Raw genomic sequence first — 18,915 nt, 5'->3', positions numbered from 1 at the left:
ATAATCTTTCAGAAGCACTGGATCTAGGTGACCGATTCTTGGCTCACAGGGAATTGGTAAGTAAAAACAGTCATGCTGCTTCTGAAAATTTCTCCACTCATTCTAAACCTTATTCCAAGTCCTATGGTCATAAAGGTAAGTGGGACAAGAATTTTCAGGGACAAATGAAGGCTGAGGTGCCCTCTAAAACAGAAGGAAAAGGTAAGTCAGCTGGAGTTCAAAGTTTACCTAGACAATCAGATAATGCTTCAGGTCCTCGAGTAAACAGTACCAGTCCTACACCAAATGGTAAAAATACCTTTAAGAGTTTTATCTGTTACTACTGTAACAAAACTGGACACACACAAAAGTTTTGCTGGTCAAGGCGGCGAGATCAGGAAAGGGAGGAACCACCCCAGAGGACTCTAACTGCAGAGATACATCCAGTTGCCTGCATTAGGTCTTCAAGGCAAGGTGAGGAGGAACTTTTGGATCTAGACCCCAGGATGCGTATATTTTCTAGTAAGTCCACAGTTGCTTTGCATAAGGATGTGGGTAGGGTTGAGAACATAGTGTCCTTGAGAGATGGATGTAGCACCTACTCCTTGCTACGTGCTGGAGTGCTGCCAGTGTCTAAGGATACCTATACTGGAGTAGATATATTATTGAAGGGTATTACAGGTTCAACCATAAGGACACCAGTACACAAATTATGGGTAGAATCTGCATACCAAGTTGGCTATCTCCCTGTAGGTATCTCAGATGAAATTCCCTTCAAAGGGGTCGACCTCTTATTAGGGAATAATGTTATGGGCCTGTTAGACAGTGAGGAACAACTAGTTTGGGGGAAACCAAGTCCAAAATGTTGGGAGGAAATGGCTAGGAAAACCCAGCCAGACCTTCTCCCTGATGGTTCCACCATGAGAAGCATGGCTCATGATCATGCTACCAACAGTCTTCATGATATTTCTCATGAGGATGGTGAAGGCTTAAGTTTGGTAACTCTGCTTTCTGATGTTGAACTGCAGTCAACTGAAGTAAAGGATGTTCCAGCCAGAGCTGAGCCTGATTGGAGAATGGATCAGTTAAATAGTGTGAGAGAGGCTGCACCTGCTAGGGGGCAATTAATTTCTGTGCAGGAAAATGTCGCTGTTGCTGAGGAAGAGATTTTACAGTTAAATAAGTGTTTTCATTTCAGGGAGGAAACTCTTATAAAGAATTCACCTCTGTTTGCAGTATCGATGGAAGGAGAACAAGGGCTTTGTCCCCAGGTGGTGATGTCCAAGGTTTCCAGGCATTTCTTCTGGTCTCAGCTGTGGGAGACTGTCAGAGAGTACATTGAGACCTGTCATGTCTTTCAATTTATAGGGAAACCTAGTCGAAGTATTAACCCTGTTCCCCTTCAGGCTATTTCAGCACCAGGTGAGCTCTTCAGCAAGCTGGTAGTAGATGTACTTGGTCCATTCCCAAGGACCAAACTGGGAAATGATTATTTACTCACAAATATTTGCTCCACTACCAGGTACCTGGAAGCAGTCCCTCTACATAAGATAACTGCTCATGTAGTCTTAAGGGTTTTGATGAAGTTCTTTTTTCATGTTGGTTTTCCACAAGCAGTGCAAAAAGACCAGGGGCCTAACTTTACCTCAAAGTCTTTTAGAAATGTTTTGAAGGAATTAAAAGTAGAGCCTAACTTTGTAATGGCCTATCACCCTCCATCTCAAGGGGAAATAGAGAAATTACATCAAGCCCTCAAGACAATGATGGAAGCCTATGGTATAGACAATACTAACAACAGGGATGAGAGGATCTCTTTCTTTGTATTTGCTGAGTGGGGAAGCACTCTGGAATCTCTGAGCTATTGGCTTGGGGAGGATGGTGATGCTCCCCCCTCGGAGCTTTTTCTCAGTTTCAGATACTGTTTGGCTCGTATGAGGTGGATGGTACCAGTGAACGTGCTCATCAACCAGACCAGGATGATGATGTGGGACCATAATGTGGACCATGATACTCTGGAGGCTGGAGAGGAAGTGCTGATACTGGAGCCAATTCATGTGAAAATCTGTATGGCAAGTTGCTGTGAGCTGAACATGTTGTGGGGAAAGTTCCCAGGGGCTAGATATAAAACCCACACCCCCAAGCAAGAAAAGAATGAGTATAGTGTACACAGTAACCGGTTAAAGGGTTTGAAGTTATGTCAAAAATTCAGAGAGACCAATGTTTTAATGGAATGTAAAGGGCTGCAAAACAATAATCAGTATGAAATACCAAAAGTGTATTTAAGAAATAACATGTGTAAAAGATTTTGGGAAATGCATGCTTGGTTTTAATGAGAAAAATGTTGGAGAGTTGGCTCAGCCACCTTGGAACTTTATAAAAGTTTGGGATGTCAGTAATGGGGAAAAGTTGAAACTCAATGAGGAAATTGTTAAGGAAACTGAGCCAATTCAACAATTTTTGTGTGGGAAAAATCTGTATGAAAAATTGGAGATGGAGGAAGAAGTGAAATTCTTCCAACACCAGTTTGTAGTGCTTAGTGAGAGTCAGTTGGCATTCCCATGCTTCATGGTTCCCAAATTAGATGGCACCCTGGGCATAAACACTGACTACCACAGAGTACGTTTAACAACTAAGGTTTACAGAATTAGAAAGATTGATACTTATGCACTAAAAGATGCAAACATTTTAAATAAGCTAAAACATGGAAGATGTGATTTCCATGGTCTGTGTTCAAGCACCATTTTAATGTGTGTAATGCAAATTGTGTTCATTGTGTGTTTAAAATTTGTGTGAGATGGAACGTGATGGTGTTTGTGTAAACTTGATGTATCCAACCTGGGTGCAAAGAGATGTCTTTGGTGTTTGTTGTTGCACTGCGAGAGGTTGCAGAACTGTTACTGTCTATGAACAACCTTCTAAGTTTAAATGTCAACATTTTACCACAGGAAAGAAAATTTTCATTTTGGGGCTGGCTATTCAGCATTTGTACATGTCTCAGGATCTCTTCATCCTGTTCCTGTGTATAGTGACTAAAATCAGACTCTTAAAATGGGCTTTGTTCCTACAGCCTTTTAATTTGGAAGTCAAATATATAAAAGGCTCAGAGAATGTGGTTGCTGATGCTCTCTCTAGATGTTTCATGTAGATGCATGGTGCGTACTTTGTACATAGTGTTTGTCTTGTGCTGACCTTGTTGTTTTTGCAGTGGTGAACTCTCAGCGAGCCTGAGTACTCTCTACCAGCCATCTGACTGTGAAGGGGTCGAGTCAGAGCCAAAAGTGTAACGAGGGTCAGGGTGTACGTAAATGTGAGTTGAGGCAGTGGTTGACAACCTTCGGTAACATGAGACGTTCAGGAAGGTATGTTGTGTCTTGGTGTGCTCTATATACAAAACGGCCCGACGGTTTGCCTTTGTGGTCCCCTGGACCCCTCCATGTTCTATGTCAGCCTCCTCTTCATAAGTTTGGAGGATCTGTGTGGAGTGGGACCTCGGAAGATGGGCTTGAGTGCCTGACCATGTTAAGGATCGTGAGTGTTGACTGGAAGTCTCACTGTTTGGTTCGGCCACCAAGTGAGAGACACCTTGACATGTTTTGTGAAGTTTCCTGCCTGGTGTACACCTGACTGCTCTGGGTTTGGCTCTACTCTCGTCTCCTGATCAGGAAGATGCCACCCTGGAGTACCAGTTGCTTGCTGGATTACCGTAGCAGAGGCACAGGCCTGTTGGTGCGGGCTTTCACAGTGGGCATTGTGTGCAATTTTGCATTGTAATGTGTATTGTTTAAAAGTCACTAAAATTGTAAATAGTTACACCCTTGAGTATATGGGTATGGTTAAAATGCTTTTATAAAAAAATCTGCAATCTGTTGTAAATAACAGTAAAGTGAAGAGTAGTTATGGTGCTGGGAAATATGTAGCATTTCTAGTAGTCTTGGTTACCGCCTTCAGACTTAAGCAATATACTTTTTACTAGCCGTATCCTGAGGGACACGGCTAGCTTTTGTGAGACTTCGTCTGGAGGTGGGGGTGTTATGGGGCTATAGGACCCAACATGTATTTATAAGTAACAGTTACTCTGAAATACCTAATTATATTGAATTGATGGGGACTTTGCTCTAAATGTCAGAAGGACTGATCAACCTTATGACTGAGAGGCAGCTGGGTCAAGCCTATTTTTCTCAATATAATAGGTTATACTATAGACACATAAACACACAATTTAAATAAGTAGTTTATAAAGTTGTATTTCTTTTTGTAAAAGTAAAATTAAGGTGTGGTAGAATTGTGGTAACTGGAGAATTGTGCTTGGCAACAGTCTTTTGTTTTGGTGGGAGGAGCTTAGCCAGGCTCTCTCTCTCTCTCCCTCTCACTGACTCTCTCTCTCTGTGGCTGACCTTCAACCTGGCAGGATCTCTGGGTCCTTCTCCTATCTTTTGGGGCATCATGTGTGCTCCAGGGGTGAGTTTTTATAATTTAAGTTTTGGCCACCATACCCAGGGTGACTAAAGTGTGTCAAAACACTGGTTAGCCCAGAGTTATGTCAGGAAGAGTGAAGGACAAGAGTTGTTGCAACACACCATGTGGAGCACAGGTATGGAGTGTGTAGATTTTGTTTTGAAAATGGAGGCTGTGATTGTATATTCTGTACATATCTATTGAGAATACAGTTATATTTTTATAGTAGTAGTTTACATAACCTGTGAAGAGGGCTGGTGAAAGGGTATCAGAGACACTCAAGATGATCAGCCATGATGTAAGTATTACCCCTAGACAAATAAGGCCATTAAGTAAAAGCTACCCCACACTAGAACATGTAGTGAGAACCTTACTATCAAAGTAATAAGGGACAAACCAACGTAACAGGTCATTAGTTTCGTTCACAACCTCATCAAAACCTTGAAACTCATCTTCACTGGCACTTTCATTTGTATTAGAACTGTCACTGGGGAACAAAAGTGTCTCAATTCGCCGAGGAGTGAGGAGTTTTGTACCGTGAGGCATGGTGAGCAAGGTGTACCAAAATGGCATTCCCACAATGTGCCATTGGGTCCCAGAATTTTTTCTTATTGTGCACACTAAGTATGCAGACCCCATTCTCTCACATCTAGGCCTACCAGCTGTTTCCTGCTAAATTTGAAGCTGCTGGAATTTATGCGTACTAGTATGGCACCAACCCTGAAAGGGTTAAGTAGTCAGTAAGCCAATATTGTTAAGTTGGCCCATAATGCCTAGGCATAATAGAAGCTCTCTTTGCATTGCAACCCATTATTGTAAATACATAATCTCACTGTACTATTTGCAAAGACATAAATAAATTATAATAATATAATAAAGCACTGTAATAATTATAATATTAGACAGCTTCGAAAGGCAGTGAATACCACAACAATGTGGGAGCGGTTATGGCCGCCTCCACTCGCCATATTTTGGTCTATTTTATTTATTCTAGAGTATATATCATGTTTCTATGTTATTTATATTGTTTATTATGCCATATTAGATAAATTGTGATAGATAAATAAGCCATCAAGTTTTGATATTAACATTATATTGAGGTGTATTTTTCCTGCCTCTTGAGAGCAGGAATTCTGCCGGAATGGATTAATGGCTGAGGAAAATTATTGCTGAGGAAAATTAACTCAGCATTTGAACAAATCAGGATAAGAACAAGGTCACAGAACAGTTTAAGTTCGTAAGCAGAGGTTCCACTGTACGTATATGGTACTTTAATAAAATTATTAAAAACAATGTAAATCAAGGGACAGTTGGAATCGAAATGACAGTGGTATGTGAGTGTGCATGCGGACAGTAACAAACTGACGTGGGCCGAGTTACTGGTCCCACTGCCCATGAACAGTGAAATTAGATGTATCCAGGATGAAGCCTGGACCGGACAAATTTGCGATTAAGTGGAGTTGGTCTGCTCCATGGCTCTTTTAATCAAACAACCCATTAACCCCTTCAGGGTCCAAGGCCAAAATCTGAAGTGGTGCTCCAGTGTCAAAGAAATTTTGAAAAAAAAAAAAAAATATTTTTTCTTACAGAATTAAAGAGCATATTTTTGTGAAGGTAATAAGACAAAAAAAAAAATTCTGATCAGTACTTACTGAGATACAGTGCCAAGAAGTTTGTCAAAAATGATGTGGTGGCGGCAACATCGACGAATTCCACATACGCGCATTACATTATTTTGCGTTTTTTATAGTTTTTTCTTTTCTTTTCCAATTTTTTTCTATTCCTACTAACATTTGGGGCCTGAGAGACCAATACCGTATATAATGTATATATATAAACTCACTGTATTGAACACAATAACCGCACTGAAGTTATTATCATATTATTGTTTACCACTGTTGTTTATTACAATAAACATGCACAAATCTTGTATAATACTAATGTTCTATCATATATTTACATATTTACAATCACTGGACATGGTTTTAGAACTGCTGGAGCTTGTGGAACTCCTTGAAACAAGGCACCATGCACAGAGGCACCTTACATTCCTCACACATAAACCGAGTATCTTTGCATCTTTGTTGCCGTCGTTTTGTTTGTGCACAGACGATGCATCTCTTCTGAGTTGAAGGAAGTTGTATTATGAAATGATCACCTTCCCTCCTCAAACGCTTGGGTATATCCTGAGTAATTCGAGGACCTTGTTGTATAGCAGATGTTCTTACCTGGTACTTCATTATGAGTTGTCTGACAACAGACAAACAAAATTCACCATACGGTGGTCTGTTGCCAGTCTTTATTTGGTACATATTATATGCATTGAGCATTGAAATGTCCATGAGATGGAAGAAAAGTTTCATGTACCACTTGTAACTCTTACGAACACAGTCAACAAAACCAATCTGCATGTCACATTTGTCAACCAAGAGCATGTTTTGTGTATAATCAATCACTGTCACTGGTTTTTGAATACATTCATTAGTCACTCGATCAACTTTGCCACTGTCTTGCATTTCATTACAGTGAATGGTTGTCAACAATGTGACATCTCGTTTGTCATGCCACCGTAATGCCATGATGTCATTGGCAGTAAACACCTGCACGTCATCACCACGAGCACCTGCGTTGAGCCTGGGCATATGTTTACGATTAGAACGCACTGTGCCACACACATCTGTCTTGTTCACTCGCATGAAATCACTGAGTAATGGGCTTGTGTACCAGTTATCAGTATATAATGTATGCCCCTTACCAAGATAAGGTGCCATCATGTTTCTCACTACGTCACCTGAGATACCCAATAACATCTGGGTATCTTTCAATGTTTTACTACCCGTGTATACAACAATATCCAACACAAGGCCACTGTCACAATCACAGAGTACAAACAGTTTTATACCAAAGCGTTTCCTCTTGCTCGGTATATACTGCTTGAATGAGAGTCTACCTTTGAACAAAATCAAAGACTCGTCAATTACAAGATTCTTGAATGGATAAAAGTATATGCTGAACTTTTGTTTGAGATACATGAAAACATTTATAATCGTGTATAACCTGTCACTTCTGTCAGGCCTGGTTTTGTCAGAGAAGTGCAACATACATAAGAGTAAGATAAACCTGTTCACTGGTATGATTTCACTGAAGACCGGGGTAGAAATTAGCCGATCTGTGGACCAGTATGCTTTTATATTATGCTTATAGACATGAGGCATAAGCATTATTGTTGCAAAAAGCAAATACATTTCTGCAACAGTCGTCTCTTTCCACCTGTGTAGTCTTAGACTGTGGTGATATGATCGTATTTGTCATGGTGTACTCAAAATACTTATTACTTTCCCTGACAATAGTTTCCATCAATGGCTGGTCAAAGAATAATTCAAAGAATTCCAGTTCATTGGCCGTGGTTCCAAGGGGACAAGTAGGTAGAATTCCACTTTGAGAGTCATCAAAGTGGTGAGGCTTGGGAACAAAATTGGGATTTTGCTGCCAATCCCACATACGGTTTGCTGGTGGATACTGGACATCATAGGCTGGTTGTGCGGGTGATTGTGGTTGTGGTGGGCTGGTGGCTGACGCTCCACTTTGTCCTTGAGCTGACGAGTCAGCAGCGTGGGTCCCAGCGTGGGCTGGTGAGTCACGCATGGCGGTGCCACTACCATCACCACTAACACCATCCACTGATGCCTGTGGTCTATCCATGCCAAGTGTAGCCACATCATCCTCACTATCACTACCTAAAACTGGTGTAGGGCCACGGGATGTACTCTGGGATGTACTCCGTCCCCTGGGCACAGCATAGGGTACACTACCCGAGTGCATGCGGCGGCGAACATACCGACGCTTCACTGGTGAATATGATTCCTCACTATCACTACTCGAATGATCGTTGTGCTCAATAAAATCACAATCCACGTCACTATCATCATCATTACTGAAGTCAGAGGCCTGGCCACGCGAAAATATTAGTTTTCTCTTGCGTTGAGGAACAACCGACCATGAGTCACGAGTGCCCACACCAGAGGTAGAAGGTTGAGGATCGTCACGGTTTTCTGCACTATTATCGATATCCTGGTCATTCTTTTCGGTCACTAACTTATCAAAGCCATAGAATTCGTCTTCATTTCCACTTCCATCAGTGTCAGAACTATCAGATAGGAAGAGGAGAGTCCCAATTTTTCGGGGAGTGAGAGCTGACTTGCGACAAGTCATGGTGAACAAGGGTAACTGAGCCGGCGTTCCCACAATGCTATGCGGGCGCCTAGATTTTTTGTTTATGGCGCACACCCACCACGCAGACCCGTTCTCTCACATGTAGGCCTATGAGCGCTTTCGCGCTAAATTTGACTGCGCTAGAATTTTGGCATAGATCTACGGTTTGGACACTCAACGTGAAGCCGTAGATCTACGGGACGGACCCTGAAAGGGTTAAATGTACTAGTTGAGTCTTTGTTCAGTCAGATTTTTTGTACATTCTTGCTGATTTCCACTTTATAGAGGTCTCTCTTATTGTGGGTTTACTGTATTCAGAAGATGATTTTTTTTTTTTTCAACAATTCAGCCATCTCCCACCGAGGCAGGGTGACCCAAAAAAGAAAGAAAATCCCCAAAAAGAAAATACTTTCATTATCATTCAACACTTTCACCACACTCACACATTATCACTGTTTTTGCAGAGGTGCTCAGAATACAACAGTTTAGAAGCATATACGTATAAAGATACACAACATATCCCTCTAAACTGTCAATATCCCAAAATTATTCGGCTGACTCTTAGCTAAAGCTCTTAACATAATGTTGGAGAAAAAACTCATTGCTTCATCTTCCTAATCACTAACTCATCTTTTCCAGGCTCATCTTGACACCAACAGTGGTAGACTTGCAGCTGCAACACCCATTTTCAACACTTGGTTTCAACACCAAGCATACACTCCCACTGTCAGTAAGCTGGTGTAAGCTGCAGGAACACTGTACAAAAATAAATTGTACATATACAGCTGTCAGCACAGTGTCTGGTGCACTGGCATCATTTATGTTATAGAAGAAGTGGAATACTTGTCTTTAAGCTGTCTCCAGCAAGCTGACTGCTTCACAACACACCCTCAGCAGCCTCTGTGAAATATAATATAATATGCGTATATGTATATCACCAGCAGTATTAACACCCCAGGAAGCTCACCAGCACATTAGTGTTTTTAACACTTGAGTAATTCTTGTTCCTTTTTTTTTGTATTGTATTTGCACTGGGTGTGTTTCATCTCCTAAGTATTTTTTTTATACTTACTATCTTCATTCATGTTTGCTGTGGCACAACACATGAAGCATCAAAGAAAAAATCATAATTCGGCTTCTTGAAAGTATTTTTCATAATTATAATGTGTAGAGTAAGGAAAGTGGTTATCTAGGTGTTGAAAGCATCTAAAAATATGAAAAAACAAAAGGAATTGATGGAAACTTAACTCATTCCAAAATTATGAGTAATGCTGTGCCAAACTCTTCAGGAAAATCTTTGGAAACATCTGTGAGAGCTCACAAAGTGGAGAAATGTAAGTGTTCAGAATGTTCAAGAACTTTTTCAAGCAAATCTGGTCTTGGAAAACACATGAAAGTCCATACTAGAGAGAAGCCCTACCAATGTTCAATATGCCTAAAAGTCTTCAAAGAGCCAATAAATTTAAGATCACATATGAGACTTGGTCATTTAGCAGTTGTTTATCAGTGTCCAGAGTGTATGGAAAATTTTAAAACCAAAACAGATTTAGCAACACATTTGAGTTCTCATCAAAAAAACAAATCACATAAGTCAATGGAAGACTTTCCAGATGTTTTGCATCAAATGGTACATGTTAAAGATATCTGTACAGGAGAAAAATCACACTACTATCAATGTTCAGTGTGTGATAAAGGTTATGCCCGTAAAAATCATTGGGCAAGGCATTATAGGTCAGCTCATGCAGAATTAAAAGAACATGTATGTGTGGAATGTAAGCTAGTCTTTACAGATATATCTTGTTTAGTGGCACACACTGTAGTTCATACAGGTTGGAAGAGATTTCAGTGCAAAGTATGTACAAAATGCTTTTCACGAAGAGCCAATCTTATAACACACATGAGAAGTCATACAGGAGAGAAACCATTTCAGTGTAATGTGTGTTTGAAACACTTCTCACATAACTGCACACTAAGAAAACATTATGAGAAGTTCTGCAGAAACCAACCAATTTAAAGTGTTTTCATAATTGTAATTTGTAATTATGAAAACAGTGATAAACTACATCACTGTTCAGTATGAAAAATATACTATTTAAAGTTGATAAAGCAAAACATTTAACAGCTTATCCCAAAGAGAAATCACATCATTATTAAAGTGCCTTGCTTGCTTTAATTTTGAATTTGATAAAGGAAAATTACTAACATTATTATGAGAGTGGAATAAAGTAAGCATATGGCTGCATTGCAGAAAATTGTCTTTATCAAGTAATATTCACACACAGAGTAGGGCCCCACTTATATGGCAGGTTAGGTTCCAAGCTACCACCAGAAAGCAGAATGCCATTTTGTTCCACTTATAAATGCATACAAATGCCAGATAACAAGTTTATATTAACATATATTTAGCTAACAGTAGAATTAGGCATTAAAAAACAAATGTAAAATACATACAAAGTACATTCATTACTTAACTTAAAACATTTGTAGTCTTAACCCTTAAACGGTCCAAACGTATATATACGTTCACATGCGTAGCGCCCCAAACGTATATATATGTTTTCTTTGTCATTCATTCAACATTGCCACGATAAGTCTGAGTCACCTAGACATGAGAGAATGGGTGTGCGCACTCACTGTGCGGCATATTAAAATAATTGGGGACGCCTGGGTACCATATGCTCTTTTTTTCCTATTAAAAAAAGACAATTTTTTCTCTCAAAAAAATTGAGGCGCTACGCGAGTGAACGTATATATACGTTTGGACCGTTTAAGGGTTAATGTAGGGTGAGAGGTGAATAGTATTTATTTGCAGGTATCTGGTAGGTATAGGTAGCCGGTAGGTGTAGATAGGTACGATATTAAAAGCGGCCCAGAGCGATAAAATTCACATACAGTACACTCATTACTTATCTTAAAATATGTAGTCTTAATGTAGGGTAAGAGGTAAGTAGTATTTATTTGTAGGAAGTCAGGTGTAAGTAGCCCGGTAGGAGTAGCCGCTTGGCTACCACACCTAAGCGTAATATATGATATTTAAAGCGCCCCAGAGCAATATTATTATTATTATTACCATCAACATATCTTGTTCACTGGGTTTAATCATTTCTAACAACTACCTTTATATGCATCATAAACAGAAGTGATGAGAAATCATGCCGACAATTTATAAACAAAGCTGAGTGCATTAAATGCACGTTGATATACATTTTCTTTGGTGCTGGATCAGAGAAAACAGAATTCTTCCCATCCTCCCGGTATCACATCTCATATTAATGCGAAATTTATTGTACTTTGGGTGTATGTATCACCTATATATATGCTATGTAACGTGTTTCTTACATAATTTTGAAAAAAATATCATAGATAGACTAATGAAAACATTTATATTAACCCTTTGACTGTTTTGGTCGTATATATACGTCCTCCGAGGTACCGTGTTTGACATATATACGTATACTCATAAATTCTAGCGGCTTCAAATCAAGCAGGAGAAAGCTGGTAGGCCCACATGTGAGAGAATGGGTCTGTGTGGTCAGTGTGCACCATATAAAAATATCCTGGAGCACGCGGTGCATGAGAAAAAAAAACTGACCGTTTTTTTTTTAATTAAAATGCCGACTTTGTGGTCTATTTTCATATACATGTAGTATTTATGGTTGTATTCTCATTTTCTTGGTCTCATTTGATAGAATGGAAAACATATTATAGAAATAGAGGTGATATTGATTGGTTTTTATTATAAAAAGAACCTGGAAATGGAGCTCAAATTAGGGGAAATGTTTTATTTTTGCTGATGTTCAAAAGTAAACAAATGATGTCATTGTCCAATAAATGTCCAACTAGCCATTCTAATATGCAGTTATGAATGGGTTGACATTATGTGTACAATTATTAAAATATAGCAGTAGTCTGCATAACAGCAAATCTTCTATTTTTTATTTGAATGAAAATTCAATATAGAAAGCAAGAGTAATATCAGAGAGGCCTGCAGACGTGACTGATGAACAAAGAAAATATTATTTTAGAGCCAGGAATGTCTGCATTGTTCATTCTGGACCTTATTTTGAAATTGTCATATTTTTTAATTTTCGTGAAATTGGCCAAATTGCAAATTTCTGACCACATTATTGGGTAGTTGAAATCGGTAAATAGGCAGTTTCTTGTACTCAGGTGATAGAAAAAAAACGAAATTCTGAAGAAATAGCTATGAATTTGGTTGACTGGAACAATGGAATTAGCCGAAAATAGGGCTCAAAGTGGGCAAAATCGCCGATTTGTAAATATTGCCGAGGTCGCTAACTTTGCGAGAGCGTAATTCTGTCAGCTTTCCATCAAATTTCGTTTTTTTTTTTTTGGTGTCATTACAACCGGGAAAAGATTCTCTATCATTTTGTAAGAAATTTTATATTTTGCAACACCAGGAGACACCTCAGGATTCGGGGTTGCGACAGTCAAGGGGTTAACCCCTTAACCCTTTGGGGGTCGCCAGGCCCTCTCAGAGACTTGTTCTCAGGGTCACCAAAATTTCAAAAAAAAAAAAAAAAAAATTTCTTAGGAAAAGATAGAGAATCTTTTCCCGGTCATAATGACACCAAAAGTATGAAATTTGATGGAAAACTTAGGGAATTATGCTTTCGCGAAGTTAGCAGTCTTGACGATGTTTACGCATCGGCGATTTTGCTCACTTTGAGCCCTATTTTCGGCCAATTCCAGTGTACTAGTCGACAAAAATCATAACTATTTCGCTAGAACTCCATTTTTTCTATCGAATGAGTACAAGAAACCACCCATTTACTGATTTCAACTATCCAATAAAGTGGTCAGAATTTAGCAATTTTGCCAATTTCACACAATTTTCAAAAGATGCCAATTTCCGAATAGGGTCCAGAATAAACAAGAAAGACATTCCTGGCACTAAAATAACAAGTTCTCTGTTCGTTAGTCACATCCCCAGGCCCCTCTTATATTTCTTTGGCTTTCCACTTTGAATTTTTATTCTTACAAAAAATAGAAGATTTACTGTTATGCAGACTACTGCATTAGTGTAGAAATGATATAAATAATATCAGCGCACTTGTGAAAGAATATTAGACTCACCAGTTGACGTGTATTGGACGCTTGGCATGATTTGTTGACTTTTGAACTTTGGTAAAAATCGAACATTTCTGCTACTTTGAGCTCAATTTCAAGGTACTTTTCATTGTAAAACCAGTCAAAATCATCTCAATTTCTGTAATATGTCTTCTATTCTATAAAATGAGACCAAGAAAACTAGAATACAACAATAAATAACATATGAAAATACAGTGCAAAGTCGCTGTTTTAATCCTAAAACACGGTCAAAGTTTTTTTTTCTCATTACGCAGTGTGTGCTGCAGGATTTCTTTATACTGCACACACTGACCACATAGACCAGCTTTCTCTTACTAGATTTGAGGGCGCTAGAATTTAGGCATACTAGTACGTCAAAAACCCTGGGGCATAAGCCGTACATACTAGTATGGCCAAAAACCCCAAAGGGTTAACTGTCCAAACGTAGATCTACGTTCTCTTGCCCAGCGCTCTGAATATTTTGAAAACAAAAAAAAATAATTTTTTTTTTTTAAATGAAGAGGACATTTTTTTTTACATAAAGTAATGTAATAAAAAAAAAATTAGAGTCAGTACACTTAGAGATACGTATAAGGCCGCAAAGTCGGCACTTATCACTCATCTAATGGCAACCTGAAGCACTGCCACTTACAGATGTGTTGCCAATATATCTTTTTATCTCTTTTTTTTTTTTTTTTAATTTGTATAATTTTTATATTCTGATAATGACAATTTGTAGTAGTTCTTGTGATTTCATAGTTAATCTTTGTTCTGATACTAATATTAGGTACTGAAATAGTGCTCACTTAGTCACAAACAGTGACAGGTGAACATTTTTACCTACCTTAGTCACATACTATTGTCTAGAAATATATACATAGTATTTATAAGTCCCAGCAATGTTTTGGATACACTGGAGTATATAATAATAATAAGTATTAATAATTTTTTTTTTTTATTGTTTTTAGTAATCTTTACAAGAAAAGGGGTTACTAGCCCATTGTTCCCGGCATTTTAGTTGACTTTTACAACACGCATGGCTTACGGAGGAAAGATTCTTATTCCACCTCCCCGTGGATATGAAAGGAAAAGTAATAAGACCAAGAACTATTAAGATAAAATCAAAGAAAACTCAGATGAGTGTGTACAAATGAACATGTACATGTATGTGTAGTGTGACCTAAGTGTAAGTAGAAGTAGCAAGACATACCTGTAATCTTGCATATTTATGAGACAGACAAAAGACACCAGCAATCCTACCATCATGTAAAACAATTACAGGCTTTCGTTTTACACTCACTTGGCAGGACGGTAGTACCTCCCTGGGTGGTTGCTGTCTACCAACCTACTAGCTATATACTTATATGGATGTGAAGCTTGGGTGGTAAATGCAGCAGCGAGGAGACGGTTGGAGGAAGTGGAGATGTCCTGTCTAAGGGCAATGTGCGGTGTAAATGTTATGCAGAAAATTCGGAGTGTGGAAATTAGGAAAAGGTGTGGAGTTAATAAAAGTTTTAGTCAGAGGGCAGAAGAGGGGTTGTTGAGGTGGTTTGGTCATTAAGAGAGAATGGATCAAAGTAGAATGACATGGAAAGCATATAAATCTATAGGGGAAGGAAGGCGGGGTAGGGGTCATCTTCGAAAGGGTTGGAGAGAGGGGGTAAAGGAGGTTTTGTGGGCGAGGGGCTTGGACTTCCAGCAAGCGTGCGTGAGCGTGTTAGATAGGAGTGAATGGAGATGAATGGTACTTGGGACCTGACGATCTGTTGGAGTGTGAGCAGGGTAATATTTAGTGAAGGGATTCAGGGAAACTGGTTATTTTCATATAGTCGGACTTGAGTCCTGGAGGGGTTTGGGATATTGGCAGTTTGGAGGGATATGTTGTGTATCTTTATACGTATATGCTTCTAAACTGTTGTATTCTGAGCACCTCTGCAAAAACAGTGATAATGTGTGAGTGTGATGAAAGTGTTGAATGATGATGAAAGTATTTTCTTTTTGGGGATTTTCTTTCTTTTTTGGGTCACCCTGCCTCAGTGGGAGACGGCCGACTTGTTGAAAAAAAAAAGTATGTATTAATAATAATAATAATAATAATAATACAGTGGATCCTCGTTTTTCGTAATGCTTGAAAGTCGTAATTTTCGAAAATCGTAACGTTTTTTCGTCAAAACACTGACATGAAAATCGTCATTTGACTCGCAAATAGTCGTTTGTCTCGGATGCATATGCACGACCCCAAGCAGCCCCACACCATTCCCAGCCAGTGTGCCATTGTTTATCAGTGAGTGAGGATGATCCCACAAGTTTATACGATACATTTCATAATATGTATTTCATTCGTTTTAGTGCTGGCAACTGCTAAATAAGCCACCATGGCTCCAAAGAAAGCTTCTAGTGCCAGCCCTTTGGTAAAGAATGTGAGAAACACATATAATTTAAGAAAAAGTTTGTAGAAAAATATTAAAGTGGTGTTGGTAGTGATAGCAGTTGTGATAATGGTAGAGAGTGGGAGTGATGGTAGTGGCTGTGATGGTGGTAGAGGGTGCCTTCTTCAGTAATTCAGCGATTCTACGAACTCCTCCAATGTTGTTGGAGTTATATAGGGCTACAGAAAACACTGCCACCTCAGCTGCTGCTTCACTACCATTATGGACTTCTTATGCTCTCAGTGGCCCTTATACACTCAACCACACAACACAACACCTCTCGTGACATACATAATGACTTATTTTATTCTTTCTAGAGTATATTCCATGTTTCTATGTTATTAATATTGTTTATTATGTCATATTAGTTGAATTGTGATAGATAAATAAGCCGTAGAGTTGATATTAGTGTCATATTCTCCAACAATGAACTCGCCTCCCCTCCCTCTGCCCCGTCTGCCATACACCAACAAGAGTCTTCAGTAGAGGTAACTGTGATGTTAAATGTTCACTTATACATTTTATTAGTGCTTTACATTTATTTCACATTCTTTTCTGCATGTAAATCTATATTTAAGCTAGGGAAGTGACCCCTGAAGTGACCTAGAGTCATTATGGAGGGGGATTCCCCTTCCAAACAATAACCTCTCTTCCCTCTCTCCTCTTCCCTGTCTTCTATTCATCAACAACAGCCTTCAATAAAGGTAGCTGTCCTGTTGAATGTCCATTCTTTTGTGCATGTAAATCTATCTTTAATCCATTCTTTTGTGCATGTAAATCTATCTTTGAGATAAAAAAAATTTTTTTTTGATACTTCTGGGTGTCTGGAACGAATTAACCCTTTGAGGGTCGACAGGCCCTCTCCGAAACTCGTTCTCAGGGTCGGCCAAATTTCAAAAAAAAAAAAATTATTTTTTCTTATGAAAAAATAGTTTTTTTTTCTAAACATTATAGGATAAACAAAAAAAATTTAACATCAATACTTACGGAGATATGGATGCATGAAGTTTGCAGAAAATGAGCCGCGTATGGCAACAGCGGCGACTGCCGCTCACCCGGTAAACTTTAGTTTACTTGTATTTGAAGGTTTGTTGTTTTTTTCACTATTTTATTTTTTCACATAACTTATGTGGCCTATGAGACCAAAGTAAGGTGCAATGTACATATATACACTCGTTGTATACAACACAATAAGCACACAAACATAATTATCAATATATTGTTTACAAAACTTGTTTACAAAAACAAACAATACAAAACATTGTTTATTATTATTGTTCTATAATATACGTATATACCAATATACAGTCACTGAACATATTCCTATTAGTTCTGCAGCTTGTGGAACTCTGAAACATGGTGTCATACACAATGGTGTTTTATCTTTCTCCCTCATTCTATCTCTTTCAATCTGTCTCTCTCTTTCTATCTGTCTGTCTATCTCTGTCTCACAGGTACACATAAATACAAGTATACATAGTATAAATTACCTAGGATAACCCAAGAAATCCAGACAAAGTGCTATACTCTGCTTGAAGATGTGAGTAAAAGTGATGACACAGTCTTGTGGCTCTCTGAGACAGAGAGCTAGACGGATAGACAGATAGACAGGGAGCTTGACAGACAGACAAATAGACAGACAGAAATGTTAGTGTACCAATACCAGTGTACTAGTGTTCCACCCTCCTCCTCCTCTTCTTCCTCTTCCTCCTCTTCCCCCTACTCTTCCTCCTCTTCCCCCTACTCTTCCTCATACTCTTCCTCTTCCTCCTACTCTTCCTCTTCCTCCTACTCTTCCTCTTCCTCCTCCTCCTCTTCCTCCTCCTCCTCTTCTTCCTCTTCCTCCTCCTCCTCTTCTTCCTCTTCCTCCTCTTCCCCCTAATCTTCCTCCTACTATTCCTCTTCCTCCTCCTCTTCCTCTTATTCCTCTTCCTCCTACTCTTCCTCTTCCTCCTCCTCCTCTTCCTCCTCCTCCTCTTCTTCCTCTTCCCCCTACTCTTCCTCCTCCTCGTCCATAGTGTAAATTACAAGGAGTCGGCAGCTGTCAAAGTGACATATTGGCTCATTACTCTTTCCCCCTCCGGCCTGTCAAAACAATGGGGTCGGATCCTGCTTCCCCTCCTCCATTTTATCTAATTATCTTTCTCCCTCATTCTATCTGTCTGTCTATCTCTGTCTCACAGGTACACATAAATACAAGTATACATAGTATAAATTACCTAGGATAACCCAAGAAACCCAGACAAAGTGCTATACTCTGCTTGAAGATGTGAGTAAAAGTGATGACGCAGTCTTGTGGCTCTCTGAGACAGAGAGCTAGATGGATAGACAGGGAGCTTGACAGACAGGCAAATAGACAGACAGAAATGTTAGTATACCAGCAAAAACAAAGGGAGGGCGATGTTCATCTCATCTTTTGGCATCAGCTCTACCCTCATTTACCCTCATCAAACGTCAGCACTTATCAGATGTTATCTCCCCTTATCTTGTTACTGTCATGGGTGAACATTTATTATTACATATTATTATTATTACCTATTATTATTATTATGTATTATTATTATTATGTATTATTATTATTATGTATTATTATTATTATGTATTATTATGTATTATTGTTATCATTACATATTCTTCTTCCTCCTCCTCCTCCTCCTCCTCTTCCTCCTCCTCCTCCTCCTCCTCTTCTTCCTCCTCCTCCTCCTCTTCTTCTTCCTCCTCCTCCTCCTCCTCCTCCTCCTCCTCCTCC

The 18,915-nt window shown here is 39.1% G+C and overlaps 1 long non-coding RNA gene across 1 annotated transcript in view; it reads left to right on the top strand.

Annotated features, from left to right (window-relative positions):
- LOC138854397 (uncharacterized) overlaps positions 1–10,130 on the top strand; it is a 59,471-nt gene extending 49,341 nt beyond the window's left edge. Inside the window, exon 2 of the long non-coding RNA XR_011393602.1 lies at positions 9,286–10,130. This is a non-coding gene — a long non-coding RNA (uncharacterized lncRNA). The remainder of the gene's footprint in view (positions 1–9,285) is intronic.
- The last annotated feature ends 8,785 nt before the right edge of the window (positions 10,131–18,915 follow it).

The sequence above is a fragment of the Cherax quadricarinatus genome, chromosome 57 (genome assembly GCF_038502225.1).
Source record: "Cherax quadricarinatus isolate ZL_2023a chromosome 57, ASM3850222v1, whole genome shotgun sequence".
Classification (NCBI taxonomy): Eukaryota; Metazoa; Arthropoda; class Malacostraca; order Decapoda; family Parastacidae; genus Cherax; species Cherax quadricarinatus.
This window is presented reverse-complemented; position numbering and strand designations above follow the sequence as displayed.